Below are 14,597 nucleotides of genomic sequence, written 5' to 3'. Positions count from 1 at the left end.
AGATGGTGAGCCTCAAGGTGGGGTGGAGGGGGCAGTGAGGGGGTGGGTGGTGAGGTTGTGGAGGGGGAGGTGAGGAGGAAAGGAGGGAGAGAGAGGGGGGGAGGAAGAGAGACAATAGGAAGGATAGGGAAGAGCACTGAGAAGAGCAATCAGGAGCGAGCATGACACATAGACAGCCACGGGAGTGAGGGAGTCATTGTCCCTTCAACAAATAGTTTGGAACTTGGGGAGATCACTGTTACAAAATGCTGATTTATTACAGTATGTTTCTGATCCAATTAATATGTTCAAGAAAACTGATTTATAACATAACCTGGGTGTCATGGTACACCAGTCATTGAAAGTAGGCAAAAAATTCGACGACTCCCGTTTCCTCCAAATATAAGGCGTAGCTATGGGCACACGCATGGGCCCCAGCTATGCCTGCCTATTTATCGGTTACGTCGAGCAATCCTTGTTCAATACATACCAGGGCCCCATCCCCGACCTCTACCTCCGCTACATCGACGACTGCTTTGGTGCCACCTCCTGCACCCACACACAACTGACTGACTTCATCCACTTCACCACTAACTTCCATCCGGCACTCAAATACACCTGGACCATTTCCGACACTTCCCTACCATTCCTTGACCTCACTATCTCCATTGCAGGTGATAGACTTCTGACCGACATCCACTATAAACCCACTGACTCCCATGGCTATCTGGACTACACTTCTTCCCACCCTGCTTCCTGTAAGGACTCCATCCCCTACTCCCAATTCCTCCGTCTACGCCGCATCTGCTCCACGGATGAGGCGTTCCACACCAGGACATCTGAAATGTCCTCATTATTCAGGGAACGGGGGTTCCCCTCCTCCACCATAGATGAGGCTCGCACCAGGGTCTCTTCCATACCCCGCAACACTGCTCTCTCTCCCCATCCCCCCACTCGCAACAAGGGCAGAGTCCCCCTAGTCCTCACCTTTCACCCCACCAGCCGTCACATACAAAAAGTAATTCTCCGTCAGTTTCGCCACCTCCAACGTGACCCCACCACTCGCCACATCTTCCCATCTCCCCCCATATCTGCCTTCCGCAAAGACCGCTCCCTCCATAACTCCCTTGTCAATTCTTTCCTTCCCTCTCGTACCACCCCCTCCCCGGGCACTTTCCCTTGCAACCGCAAGAGATGCAACACTTGTCCCTTTACCTCCCCCCTCGACTCCATTCAAGGACCCAAGCAGTCGTTCCAGGTGCGACAGAGGTTTACCTGCATCTCCTCCAACCTCATCTATTGCATCCACTGCTCTAGATGTCAGCAGATCTATATCGGTGAGACCAAACGGAGGTTGGGCGATCGTTTCGCCGAACGCCTCCGCTCGGTCCGCAATAACCAAGCTGACCTCCCGGTGGCTCAGCACTTCAACTCCCCTTCCCACTCCGTCTCCGACCTCTCTGTCCTGGGTCTCCTCCATGGCCACAGCGAGCAGCACCGGAAATTGGAGGAACAGCACCTCATATTCCGCTTGGGGAGTCTGCATCCTGGGGGCATGAACATCGAATTCTCCCAATTTTGTTAGTCCTTGCTATCTACTCCCCTTCCTCAGTCCCCCTGCTGTCTCCTCCCATCCCCCAGCCTTCGGGCTCCTCCTCCTTTTCCCTTTCTTGTCCCCGCTCCCCCCACCCCCGATCAGTCTGAAGAAGGGTTTCGGCCCAAAACGTTGCCTATTTCCTTCGCTCCATAGATGCTGCTGCACCCGCTGAGTTTCTACAGCTTTTTTGTGTACCATTGAAAGTAGGCATGCAGGTGCAGCAGGCAGTGAAGAAAGCAAATGGTATGTTAGCATTCATAGCAAAAGGATTTGAGTATAAGAGCAGGGAGGTTCTACTGCAGTTGTACAGGGTATTGGTGAGACCTCACCTGGAGTGTTGCGTACAGTTTTGGTCTCCTAATCTGGGGAAAGACATTCTTGCCATAGAGGGAGTACAGAGAAGGTTCACCAGACTGATTCCTGGGATGGCAGGACTTTCAAATGAAGAAAGACTGGATAGACTCGACTTGTACACGCTAGAATTTAGAAGATTGAGGGGGGATCTTATAGAAACTTACAAAATTCTTAAGGGGTTGGACAGGCTAGATGCAGGAAGATTATTTCCGATGTTGGGGAAGTCCAGAACTAGGGGTCACAGTTTAAGGATAAGAGGGAAGTCTTTTAGGACCGAGATGAGAAAATCATTTTTTACACAGAGAGTGGTGAATCTGTGGAATTCTCTGCCACAGAAGGTAGCTGAGGCCAGTTCATTGGCTATATTTAAGAGGGAGTTAGATGTGGCCCTTGTGGCTAAAGGGATCAGGGGGTATGGAGAGAAGGCAGGGATGGGATACTGAGTTGGATGATCAGCCATGATCATATTGAATGGTGGTACACGAAAATGCTGGAGAAATTGAATGGTGATGCAGGCTCGAAGGACCGAATGGCCTACTCCTGCACCTATTTTCTATGTTTCTATGTTTCTATGTTTTGTGTCATTTCAGGATCTTTACCTGGGAGGTAATAGGTGGATACAGGCGAGGAGGGTTTTTGATAGGCAGATAGTTGGACAAAAGCCAGAAATAAAGGGTCAGAATTAAAGATTTTAAGAGTTGCAAATAATAAGGCTTGAGGAAGGAATGTAAGTAGAAAAAGTTGTGGGAATTGAGCAATAGGCAAGAGGGAGGAGCAGGGGTAGAAGGGGGAGGGGGAGTTTTAGTTATCTAAAACTGGAGAATTCAATGTTTATACGGTTGGGTTGTAAGCAAAATATGAGGTGCGTTCCTCCATTTTGAGTGTTGCCTCACTCTGGCAATGGAGGGGACTCAGGACAGAAGGGTCAGCATGGGAATGGGCTGGATTTAGAATATAGAACAGTACAGCACAAGAATATGCCATTCAAACTTTTAAAACGATCTACAGGTATCAGCTTCCAACACTCCAGATAAAATAGTCCAAGCTTGTCCAACCTGTCATAATTGTTAATACACTCTAATCGAGGCAGCTTCAAAGTAAACCTTGTCTGAATTCTCTTCCTGGAATGGGTTAACCACCACTTCACATAATACCCCAAATGTGACTTAACCAGACTTTTAAAATGCTGCAACATGACTTTCTAACTCTTAAACTCAATACCCCGACAGATGAAGGCAAGCATACATCTTCTTTACTCTATCTACATATGTTGCTACTTTCGGGAGCTATGAACGTGAACCCCAAGATCCCTTTGTACAATAATGCTGTTATTGGTCTTGCCGTTTATTCATTACTTTCCCCTTTCATTTGATCTCCCAATATGCAATTCTTCACATTTGCCTGGATTGAACTGCATCTGCCATTTCTCTGTCCACATCAGGAACTGATTTATATCCTCCTGCCAGTGAGTTGTTAGCACACACAGAAATAAATGTGTTTGATTTAATATGTATAACAGAGACATTATTGTATGGTGACTTGCACCAGAAACTCAATATTCCAGGATATTTGATGTTCCATAAGAATAGATTAGGTTTGGACAGGTTTGAAGGGATATGGACTAAACGCGGGCAGGTGGGACTAGTGTAGCTGGGATGTGTTGGCCAGTGTGGGCAAGTTGGGCCTGTTTCCACACTGTATCACTCTATGTCTCTACGAACAAACAAAAAAAAGGAAGGACCAAAGTACTGGAGTAACTCCCATTGGGGAAAATGGATAGATAACATTTTGGATCGGTTCCCATCTTCAGACTGATTGCCAATTAAACTACAAACCCGCACGTCAATAAGGTGGGAGAAGAATTCAGAGCATCCTAAGGAAACCCATACAGGTCTCCTAAGGAGGAACATGCAAACTCCACAAAGACAGCACCCAAGGGCAGGAACAAGAGAGGGACTACAGGACACAATTGATATGCAGATGAATTATCCATCCATGACAGCAAGTGGGAAACCACATTTACTAAAGAAAGAGGACATCTCAGAATTCTTAGAATGGAAAGCCTCATCTTGGGAATAGTTGCGGCAGAGAGAGAAATTGAAAATAGGAGATAATGTATTTTTGCAACCTCTCAACTTAAATCTGTGCCCTCTAGTTTTTGATTCCTCTTCCCTGATTAAAATACTATGAGCATTCACCTATCCATGTCTCCAAAGGACAGGAAGTCCAAGGAATGCTGGATTGTATGGGAAATGGATTGGAAAAAGAAAGCATATGGCAGGTGTGGAGAACTGAAAATGGGGGAGGCCTGCATATATAAATTGCAAAGGAGTACTTAGAAATTAAATAGGATGCAGAGAGACTGTTTTAAATATCATGGCAGAGAAGATTAAAGAATATCCCAAACCATTATATATTAAGAGCAGGCGGGTAAGAGGGAAAGAGTCGGGTTCATTAGTGGTCAAAGGGTTAATCTGAGCATGGAGTCAGGACGTAAATGAGGTTTTAAATGAAACTTTTTCATGTGTATTCAATAAGGAGGAGAACATTGTTGATGGAGAATTCAGGGAGGGCAAAGGCAAATGTCTAGAGCTTTACCATTGACGGGGAAAAGGTATTTTGATGCCTTAGTATATTTAGTGATGGTTAAATCCTTATGGACGAGTGAGATGTGTCCCAAGCTCCTAGTGAAATGAAAGCGTGGCCCGGGTCCTTGATGTTGCTGGTTGTCTTTTTGAGGCAGCGCCATCTTCAGATCACTCGATGGTGGGGAGGTCAGTACCTGTGATGGACAGGGCAGTGTTCCCCACTTTTTCTAATCTCCTTCATTCCTGGGCATTCGAGTTGCTGAACCAGGCTGTGATACAACCAGTCAATATGTTCTTTACTGTACACCTGTGGAAGTTCAAGTGAGTATTGGTTGACCTACAAGAACAGGGAAATTACAGCACACCTTCATTGGCTACACTTAAATACCTTGTGAAGTTTTGATTACACTAGGGGGGGGAGGGAGTGGGGTGCGGAGAAGATTCATCATAATGTTATCTGGCACAGTGTGTTTCAATTTCAAGGACTGGCTGGATATGCTGAGCCTAATTTCCTTGGAGGCCGAGGAATTACTTAATAATGGAATACAAAATTATGAGGCATAAATAGGATAGATAGTAAAAAAACTTTCCTCACAGTCTAAAATCAGAAGTTATCGGTTTAAGGTTAGGTATCGGAAGTTTAGAAGAATTCTGAAGAAGAATTTTTTCAACCAGAGTGTGGTTGGAATCTGGAACATACTTTATGAGTGGGTGTACAAGCAGATATTCTTATATATTTTTATGAATATCCAGGTAAGCATTAAGGCATAGAATTACGGGCAAAGTGCTGGAAAATGGGATACGTTTACGATGGTCGGCGTGGACATGCTGTGTGGCGGGGAATGTACCTGTGCTGTACGACTATGACTCTGAATTCCATATCCTGTGATAAGTGTTCCAATAACCCCATCACTTTCAATTAAACTTTATACCTCTTGTATTTTTGTCACAGGTATGAGTTACAGTCTGTTTGTTTTGGAGATCTCCATCCTGAAGGCAGAAGACACCACACTGATTTAATTCATGTTCATCCAAATTTGATTTACTATGATGGAGCGAAGGAATCATTTGAATATGTAACAGCAGCTACCCAATTAAAATATATTGGAATCGAACGGGCAACATATATCAGGGTTGAATTGAGTGACAACCAACACGGTTATGATTCACTAACGCTACTGGAGAAGATTCAAGAATGCAGAAACAATACAAGTCTGAACCTGTACTTTCAATAGCTCTTTTGTAAGCATTAGCATATGGATATACAGGGAATGGAGGGATATGGATCACATGTTTAAATTTAGTTTAACTTGCCGTTATGTGTTCATTGACATTGTGGTCTGTTCTTGTGCTGTACTGTTCTACCTTTTAATGTTCATCACATACAAAAGGTTTACATTGTTTTGTCTCAGCCTTACATTGCTGTTTTTGTATTCCAGCCCTCTCAAAATAAATGCTTATGATTGCATTTGCCTTCATTACTACTGATTTGACTTGAAATGTAACTTTTAGGAAATCCTGTACCAGCACTCCCAAGTCCCTTTGCAGCTCTGATTTCTGAATCACATCATTATAAACCCATACAGTATGAATAAATAACTTTTTCACATCCAAATTCACTCTGACAATCAAGCATCTAATCCCACTTCATTATCCCCACATTCTCACTTTCTTCCCGCCAGATTCTATCCCTCACTTGCACATGAAGGGCAATTTGCAGCAGCCAATTAGCTCTGCATGTCTTTGTTTTGTGGGAGGAAACCGGAGCCTCTGAAGGAAACTCTAACAGTCACAGGGTGAACGTGCAAACTTCCAGCACCAGAGGCCAGGATGAACCTGGGATGCTGGAGCTGTTAGGCAATAACGTTTACCAGTCACTTCACTGTGCCATCTGAAAATGGATGAATGTATTTCACAAACCATTAAAATGGAGGTTCTTAAACCATTAGGCTTGAATTTGTGGGCAGATTTGTCCTGCAGCACTTGGAGGGCAACTGGTGGCTGAGAATAGGCCTTGCACTAAAAGCAATTTGCCTGGTGAGTGGGTAGACAATAGACAATAGACAATTGACAATAGGTGCAGGAGTAGGCCATTCGGCCCTTCGAGCCAGCACCGCCATTCAATGTGATCATAGCTGATCATCCCCATATCCCCTGACTCCGCTATCTTTAAGAGCCCTATCTAACTCTCTCTTGAAAGTATCCAGAGAACCGCCCCCCACCACCCTCTGAGGCAGAGAATTCCACAGACTCACCACTCTCTGTGAGATAAAGTGTTTCCTTGTCCATGTTCTAAATGGCTTACTCCTTATTCTTAAACTGTGGCCTCTGGTTCTGGACTCCACCAACATCGGGAACATGTTTCCTGCCTCTAGCGTGTCCAAACCTTTAACAATCTTATATGTTTCAATAAGATACCCTCTCATCCTTCTAAACTCCAGATTGTACAAGCCCAGCTGCTCCATTCTCTCAGCATAAGACAGTCCCGCCATCCCGGGAATTAACATTGTAAACCTACACTGCACCCCCTCAATAGCAAGAATGTCCTTCCTCAAATTAGGGGACCAAAACTGCACACAATACTCCAGGTGTGGTCTCAATAGGGCTCTGTACAACTGCGGAAGGAGTAGATGGAGTCAGGGAGTTGTGGGAGAGTGGAAAGGGGTTAATGTGATTGCAAGAGGGAGGGGATTAGGGGAGGGAGTGAGAAATAGGGCAGGGGCCGTACCTGAAAGTTAAGTGGAATAATCATGTGAGAATCATGAAGCATCTTAATCTTAATAGAAAAATAAGGTTAGCAAAGATATCCTGGATGTGGATTTATTTTTTTTTATTTTTTTTAAAAAATTTATTTATTAGAAGTAGACATATTATAAAATGTAGTTACATATTATAGTAAAAAAATATTAAAATTTTCCATTATCAATTACTTCTGCTTCTAGTATTTTTATTTTTTATAGAAAGCGAGAAAAAGAGAGGGTAGAAAGTTACAAATAAAAAAGAAAGCAAAAAAGAAAAAAAACACAACAGAAAAACAAGGGAGGTGGAATGGGTTACCTGTAATACATCAATGGAGATAGGTTCGTAGGTTATAAAGTATAGCTTTTCATCTGTTCCTGAGTTCAAGTTTCAGCTGGGTCCTCGTGCTGTGCCAATCTATCCCTTCAGATAGTTGATGAATGGAGCCCAAATTTTATGGAAAAGATCTTGTTTGTCCATTAAGACAAGTCTAATTCTTTCTAAGTATAGGGTCTCCGACATTTCCGTAATCCACATTTTAATTGTGGGGGTTGTAGGGCCTTTCCAAAATTTTAATATTAATTTTTTTCCGGTTATTATACTGTAATTGACGAAGTTTCTTTGGTTTGTTGTGAGTGTTAAGCTTTGTTCTGATATTCCAAGTATTATTAATTTTGTGTCTGGGTCCAGTTTTGTATTAATAACTTCTGAAGTTATTTCAAAAATATCTGTCCAGAAATGTTTAAGTTTTATACAGTTTGCAAACGTATGTGTTAAATTAGCCTCTAAATGTAGACATTTATCACAAATAGGAGAGATTTGTGGGAAGATTCTATTTAGTTTTATTTTAGAGAAGTGTAGTCTATGTAAGACCTTGAATTGTATTAAAGTATGTCTGGCATTTAATGAACATTGATGTATTTGTTGTAAACTTTCGTCCCACATATCTTTCGTGATAGGATGACCTATTTCATTTTCCCATTTGTATCTATATGGTTCGGTTGGTGGTACCTCGTTATTTAGTAGGGTGTTATAAATATAAGCTATTAGTTTTTCAGTATTAGGATGCTTGTTCAGACATTCATCAAGAATTTCTGATTCCCTATTCCTGTAAACTTGTGTATTAGATTTAACATAATCTCTAATTTGTAGATATCTGAAGAAATTATTTGAGTGCAGTCCATAATTCTGTTGTAACTCTTGAAATGAAAGAAAAGTACCTTTCCCATAAAGATGTCCTATATTTTTGATTCCATGATTTTTCCATTGTGTGAAACCTTTGTCCATAAAGGATGATTTGAATAAAGGATTATTTACAATGGGAAGGCAGAGTGGTATATTATTCAATTTTAAATCTTTTTTTATTTGTTTCCAAATTCGTATTCCACTATGTATTATGGGGTTTTCTTTATAGGTTTTTTTGTGCAGTTTTGTGGGGGCAAATATGATCGGTCCAATTTCAAAAGGTAGACAGTCTTCCTTTTCCATCATTAGCCAATCTGGTTGTTGATCCATTTCTTCCAGCCAAAAATTCATGTTTTTAATATGGACTGCCCAAAAATAAAATAAGAAATTTGGCAAAGCCAGACCTCCATTTATCTTTGATTTACATAAATGTTTTTTACTTATTCTATGATTCTTATAATCCCAGACAAAACTTGTAACAATCTGGATATGGATTTCATGTAATATTTTTGAAGAATCCAAGAATCTGAGGCAAACTAAAAAAAAATCTGGAATTGTGCAATGATCTAGAATTAATTGATGTTCTTTTAAATTCAAGAGGACACCCCAGTGACACTGCTGGTAGAGCCGTCATTGCTCCAGTGACTCAGCGATTCCTATTCATCGTTGCTATCTGTGTGGGATTTGTGCATTTTGGCTGTGAGCCCAGGTGCTCTGGTTTCCTCGTCAGGTCAATAAGTTAATTGGCCTTCAAATATTCCCCCTAATGTGTAGGTGAGTGGTAGAACGTGGGGATAATTGATGGAAATGTGGAGAGAATAACATTGGTTAGAGTAAGGTACACAAAAAAGCTGGAGAAACTCAGCGGGTGCAGCAGCATTGGTTAGAGTAATGCTGCTGCACCCGCTGAGTTTCTCCAGCATTTTTGTGTACCTTTGGTTAGAGTAATATTAGTGTGGAAGTGAAGCTTCATTGTTTGTTGGAAAGGGTCAAAGGAAACAATTCTGTACTCCCCCTCCTCTCTCTCTCTCACTCACCAAGTGGAGCACAGACCACCCATGGTGAATTAAAAATGTTACACTATCAGACTTAAACAAAATGCATATTATTGCACAGTTCAAAAGACTACTGCATATAAAACAGCAACAAATGACTGAAAACTACCAAGAAAGGAAAAATTAGAGTAATAGGCAAAGTTAGCCCGAAATATAAAAACAGTAAGAATTTCCATGTATTTTAAAAAGGAAAATAATTGGTAGATGAATTAAATGGTTATTTTGCATCGGTCTTTGCTATAGAGAACACAGATAACATCCCAGAAATAGTTGTCAATTAGGAATTGGAATAGAGGGCCTCAGGAAAATTAGTCACCATGGAAGCAAATTTATTAGCAAATGCAAAAAAATATTATTAAAAGCCACTATCTGACAAATTAATGATAATTAAGTCATTGCATTTTTTAAGGAGTGTCAGTGGAAGGAAGGAACTGCAGATGCTGGTTTAAATATCAGAGAGTCACAAAATGCTGGAGTAACTGAGTGGGACAGGCAGCATCTCTGGAGAGAAGCAATGTGTGACGTTCTGGGTCGAGACCCTTCTTCAGACTGATGTCAGGGGAGTGGGCGGGACAGAGATAGAACGTAGTCGGAGGTAGTAAGACTGGTGGGAGAACTGGGAAGGGAGAGGGGATGGAGAGAAAGGGAAAGCAAGGGCTACTTGAAGTTAGAGAAGTCAATGTTCATACTGCTGGGGTGTAATCTACCCAAGCGAAATATGAGATGCTGTCCATCCAATTTGCGCTGGGCCTCACTCTGACAATGGAGGAGGCCCAGGACAGAAAGGTCAGATTGGGAATGGGAGGGGGAGCTAAAGTGCTGAGCAACTGGGAGATCAGGTATGTTAAGGCAGACTGAGCAGAGGTGTTCAGCAAAACAATCGCCGAGCCTGCGTTCGGTCTCGCCGATGTACAGGAGTTAGCACCTGGAACAGCGGATACAGTAGATGAGTTTGGAGGACGTGCAAGCGAACCTCTGCCTCATCAGAAAAGACTGTTGGTGTCCTTGGATGGAGTCGAGGGGGGAGGTAAAGGGGCAGGTGTTGCATCTCCTGCAGTTGCAGGGGAAAGTACCCGGGGAGGTGGTGGTGTGGGTGGGAAGGGACGAGTTGACCAGGGAGTTGCAGACGGAACGGTCTCTGCAGAAAGCAGAAAGGAGTGGAGATGGGAAGATGTGGTCAGTAGTGGGATCCCGTTGGAGGTGGCGGAAATATTGGAGGATTATTTTCTATATGCGACGGCTAATGGGGTGGAAGGTGAGGACAAGAGGGACTCCGTCCTTGTTATGAATGGGGGGGGGAGGGGGTGCAAGAACGGAGCAGCGGGATATTGGGGAGACCCTCGTGAGAGCCTCATATATAATAGAAGGGGGGAACCCCCGTTTCCTAAAGATTGAGGACATCTCCGTTGACCAGGTATGGAAAACCTCATCCTGGGCGCAGATGCAACATAGACGGAGGAATTGGGAGTAGGGGATAGTCTTTATAGGAAGCAGGGTGGGAAGAAGTGTAGTCTAGATACTGTAGCTATGGGAGTCAGTGGGTTTGTAATAGCTGTCGGTCAATAGTCTGTCTCCTGTGATAGAGACGGTGAGATCTAGAAACGTTAGAGGGATGTCGGAGATGGTCCAAGTGAATTTGAGTGTGGGATGGAAATTAGTTGTGAAGTTGATGTCAGTGAGTTCTGCATGGGTGCAGGAGGTAACACCGATTCAGTTGTCAATGTAGCAGAGGTAGAGTTCAGAGATAGGGCCAGAGTAAGCCTGGAACAGGGATTGTTCGACGTATCCTACAAGGGGGCAGGCATAGACGGGCCCATGCGAGTGCCCATAGCTACTCCTTGGATTTGGAGGAAGTGGGAGGAGTTGAAGGAGGTTGTTGATGGTAAGGACCAGCTCTGCTAGGTGGAGGAAATTGGCTGGTTCTGAGGTCGAGGAAGAAACGGACTTTAAGACCTTCCTGGTGGGGGATGGAGGTGTAGAGTGACTGGACATCCATATTAATGATGAGGGAGTGGGGGCTTGAATAATTGAAGAGACGAAGAGCATGTAAGGTGTCTTGGACATTGGTAGGAAGGGATTGGCCCAGAGGGGATAGGATGGAGGCGAGGTATGTGGAAATTAATTTAGTGGGACATGAACAAGCAGAAACAATGGGTCTGCCAGGACAGTTCTGTCGATTTTGGGGAGAAGATAAAATCGGGCCGTGCGAGGCTGGGGAATGATAAGTTTGGAGGCTTTAGAGGGCAGAGAGCCGGAAGTAATTAAATCAGAAATGGTATGTGATATTACGGTCTGGTGCTCGTCTGTGGGGTCATGGTCCAAGGATAAGTAGGAGGAGGTGTCTGAGAGTTGTCACCTGGCCTCAGCCCGGTAGAGGTCAGTGCGCCAGACTTCCACGGCACCTCCCTTGTTGGTGGGTTTGATTATCAAGTCTGTGTTGCTGCAGAGTGAGCGGAGGGCTGTGTGTTCAGGGGGGAAGAGGTTCGAGTAAGTAAGAGGAGCGGAAAAGTTGAGGCAGTTGGAAATAAAAATGTCTAAAGAAGGTAGAGGGCCATCCGGGGGAGTTCAAGAGGAAGGGGGTCCGGTGGAGACGGTAGAATGGGTCATCACTGGGTGGCGAGAACTCCTTCCCATTGAGAAAGGCACGGAGGTGGACACGACGGAAGAAGAGCTCTACATCGTGGCGGACCTGCAACTCGTTGAGGTGGGGGTGGAGGGGAACAAAGGTGAGGCCTCTGCCAAGGACCGACCGTTCCGTATCAAAAAGGGGGAGATCAGAGGGGATGGTGAAAACAAGGCAAGGGTTGGGGTCGGAGGAAGTCAGGTGAGTAGATGGAGGCCGAGGCGATGTCTGGTGGGGGGGATGGTGGGTGTTCAGAGAGGAGGGGGGCATGAGGATTATTTTATGGGTGGGTAGTAGCTGGGGCCACCTGCTTAAAAGTGGAAAGAAAAGAACCCCACTGTCCCCTATAGGAGAAGCTGAGAACAAAATATTGCACCACGGAAACTGTCACAGTGGGTCTAACAGCAGTGAGTGTGGTGCTCAGTCTGAAGAACATCCCTTGGTACTTTATATATGAGTCTGAGTATATTGTTGACAATGTACCCTGGGGTGTGATCATTTCATTGAACCATCTCACGGAATGTGCCTGGGTGGCATTTGACTGCCTCTCTATTATTTTAACCCCTTTCCTTCCATTCCTCCTGATTCCAGTCCTCATTGATTCTCCCGCTGTTTCTCTGTGTGAATTGTGACAGCGCCCCCTCCCTTGGATGCCTATCACTGGCTGACTGACCAGGAGAGGCCAATCCCCAGCATCATTGGTAATGGCTGGGTAAAATTAGCTGATATTGGTTATGGCAACCTAAACCATGTCAGCCTTCTCCCAATAAAACATAGGCAAAGAGGGAGGGGGGAGGATTGGCAGGTCCGGCAGCAACAAATGCAAGGATCAGGGTTTCAGCAGGAATCACCTCTGGGAGGACAATATTACACGGGTGAAAGAAAGCAGTTCAGTTACATGGTGGATATACTCATTTTGCCAAGTGAGACACTGGAGTTGTTAACAGCAAAGGAGTTGCTGCAGAGATGGATGAAGTAATCAGCGAGACAGAGAATTTGAGACCAAAACATGGCGATGGAATCCATAATATTTGTCCAAGGCAATACATTTCATAGACATTGACAATTTGGAGACAGTAGGAGGGGTACAGTTGTGGTGATCAGAATCATCAGTGTACCTGCAGAATCTCATCTCAGGCATTTGGACCATGTCACCAAAGTTTGCCGTCTGGATGAGAAATATTGGAGTGGCCATGGTAGACTTTGGGGTAACTCATGCAACAGCAGACCATGTCATGAGATGCCTTGAAGCATATATTTCACGTTGTCAGACCCCAATAACTGGCAACAATGCATCATGAATGTCTCCTCCATGTCATATTTAAACTGTTTCCATTTTGAAGCATTATCACACTGAAATTGAAATTGGTCAAGATATTTCAGTAGTCCCGACTCTACAGAGAAATTTTCCACATAGGGTCTCACAAACTACAACAATGTGGAACCTTTGAATCTGAAAATCACACCTCATGAACTCTGATAGCTCATAACTTTAAAATAATGAATTTTCAGTGTAGGGCTTGAAATAAAACCAAACCAATCTGATTTAACCAGTTTCTACTCACACAGCTGAGTGTTTCCAGCCATCTATTGTCTCAAGTTGTGGGACCATTACAGGCCGATATTCACTCCTGTTGTGTTAGATAAATCACCGGATTCAGGCAACATAGTTTGTATAACAAGTTATTTTATTACACTACAAAATAAGGCACACTAGATTCATGTATGTGTGTACGGGAGTTTGCAAAACTCAGAGTGCACCGCAAAGCGCGCCGTGGGTTAGTGACCTGTTGTTGATCTCCTGGCACCGTTTATGACATGGTCCGAGGCTGGGGCTCTCTCCTGCTCTGGAAGGGTGCCAATTACAGTCCTTTATGGCCTTTCCCCTCCAATCAGTCCACATCACACCCCCTCCCATTTGCAGCTAAAATGGAGTTGTCAGCTAAATTAGCAACACAGCATTCCGAACACTTACGAAAACAACTAGATGCTTTCGAAGAATGTCCGGGAATGTCTGGACATCCTGAGCAAAACACTGCAAAAGCTGGGTGAACCACCCATGTCCCCTACCACAAGCAGTGCAGAAACAGCGTGCACATCAGACAGTGTGGCACGGCCTGATTGAACGTGACCTTTCGCTTGTCAGGCGAATGTGGTAACCACTACAGTACGGAAACTAAACATTTTTTATTCTATTTGTCGGATCTGACAAATAATATGGAAAATGTTTAGTAAAATGAAATCGTGGTCCAGAAGAATGTCTTCTAGAGGGTGTTCTGATAATACAGATATGTTTGGGGTTCTAAACTTAATTTATACTGTAAATGGTGTGAGCCTTTTTTTGTTCTATCAGCCGGATCCCTGAACCTGTTCCCTTGCAACAACTTCTGACACAATTCACTCCTTAGCAATACTGAAACAATTTACCTGCCATATTTTTCACAGCCTGAATGTGTCACTTAATTTGAAGTTCACCA

At 43.9% G+C, this 14,597-nt stretch overlaps 1 long non-coding RNA gene across 1 annotated transcript in view; it reads right to left on the bottom strand.

The window, feature by feature from the left end:
- LOC116976786 overlaps positions 1–13,751 on the bottom strand; it is a 30,664-nt gene extending 16,913 nt beyond the window's left edge. The window contains exon 1 of the long non-coding RNA XR_004413053.1: positions 13,686–13,751. This is a non-coding gene — a long non-coding RNA (uncharacterized LOC116976786). The remainder of the gene's footprint in view (positions 1–13,685) is intronic.
- Positions 13,752–14,597: the final 846 nt, after the last annotated feature.

The sequence above is a fragment of the Amblyraja radiata genome, chromosome 9 (genome assembly GCF_010909765.2).
Source record: "Amblyraja radiata isolate CabotCenter1 chromosome 9, sAmbRad1.1.pri, whole genome shotgun sequence".
Lineage (NCBI taxonomy): Eukaryota > Metazoa > Chordata > Chondrichthyes > Rajiformes > Rajidae > Amblyraja > Amblyraja radiata.
Note: the sequence above shows the minus strand (reverse complement) of the source record. Positions and strands in the feature narration are given on the sequence as shown.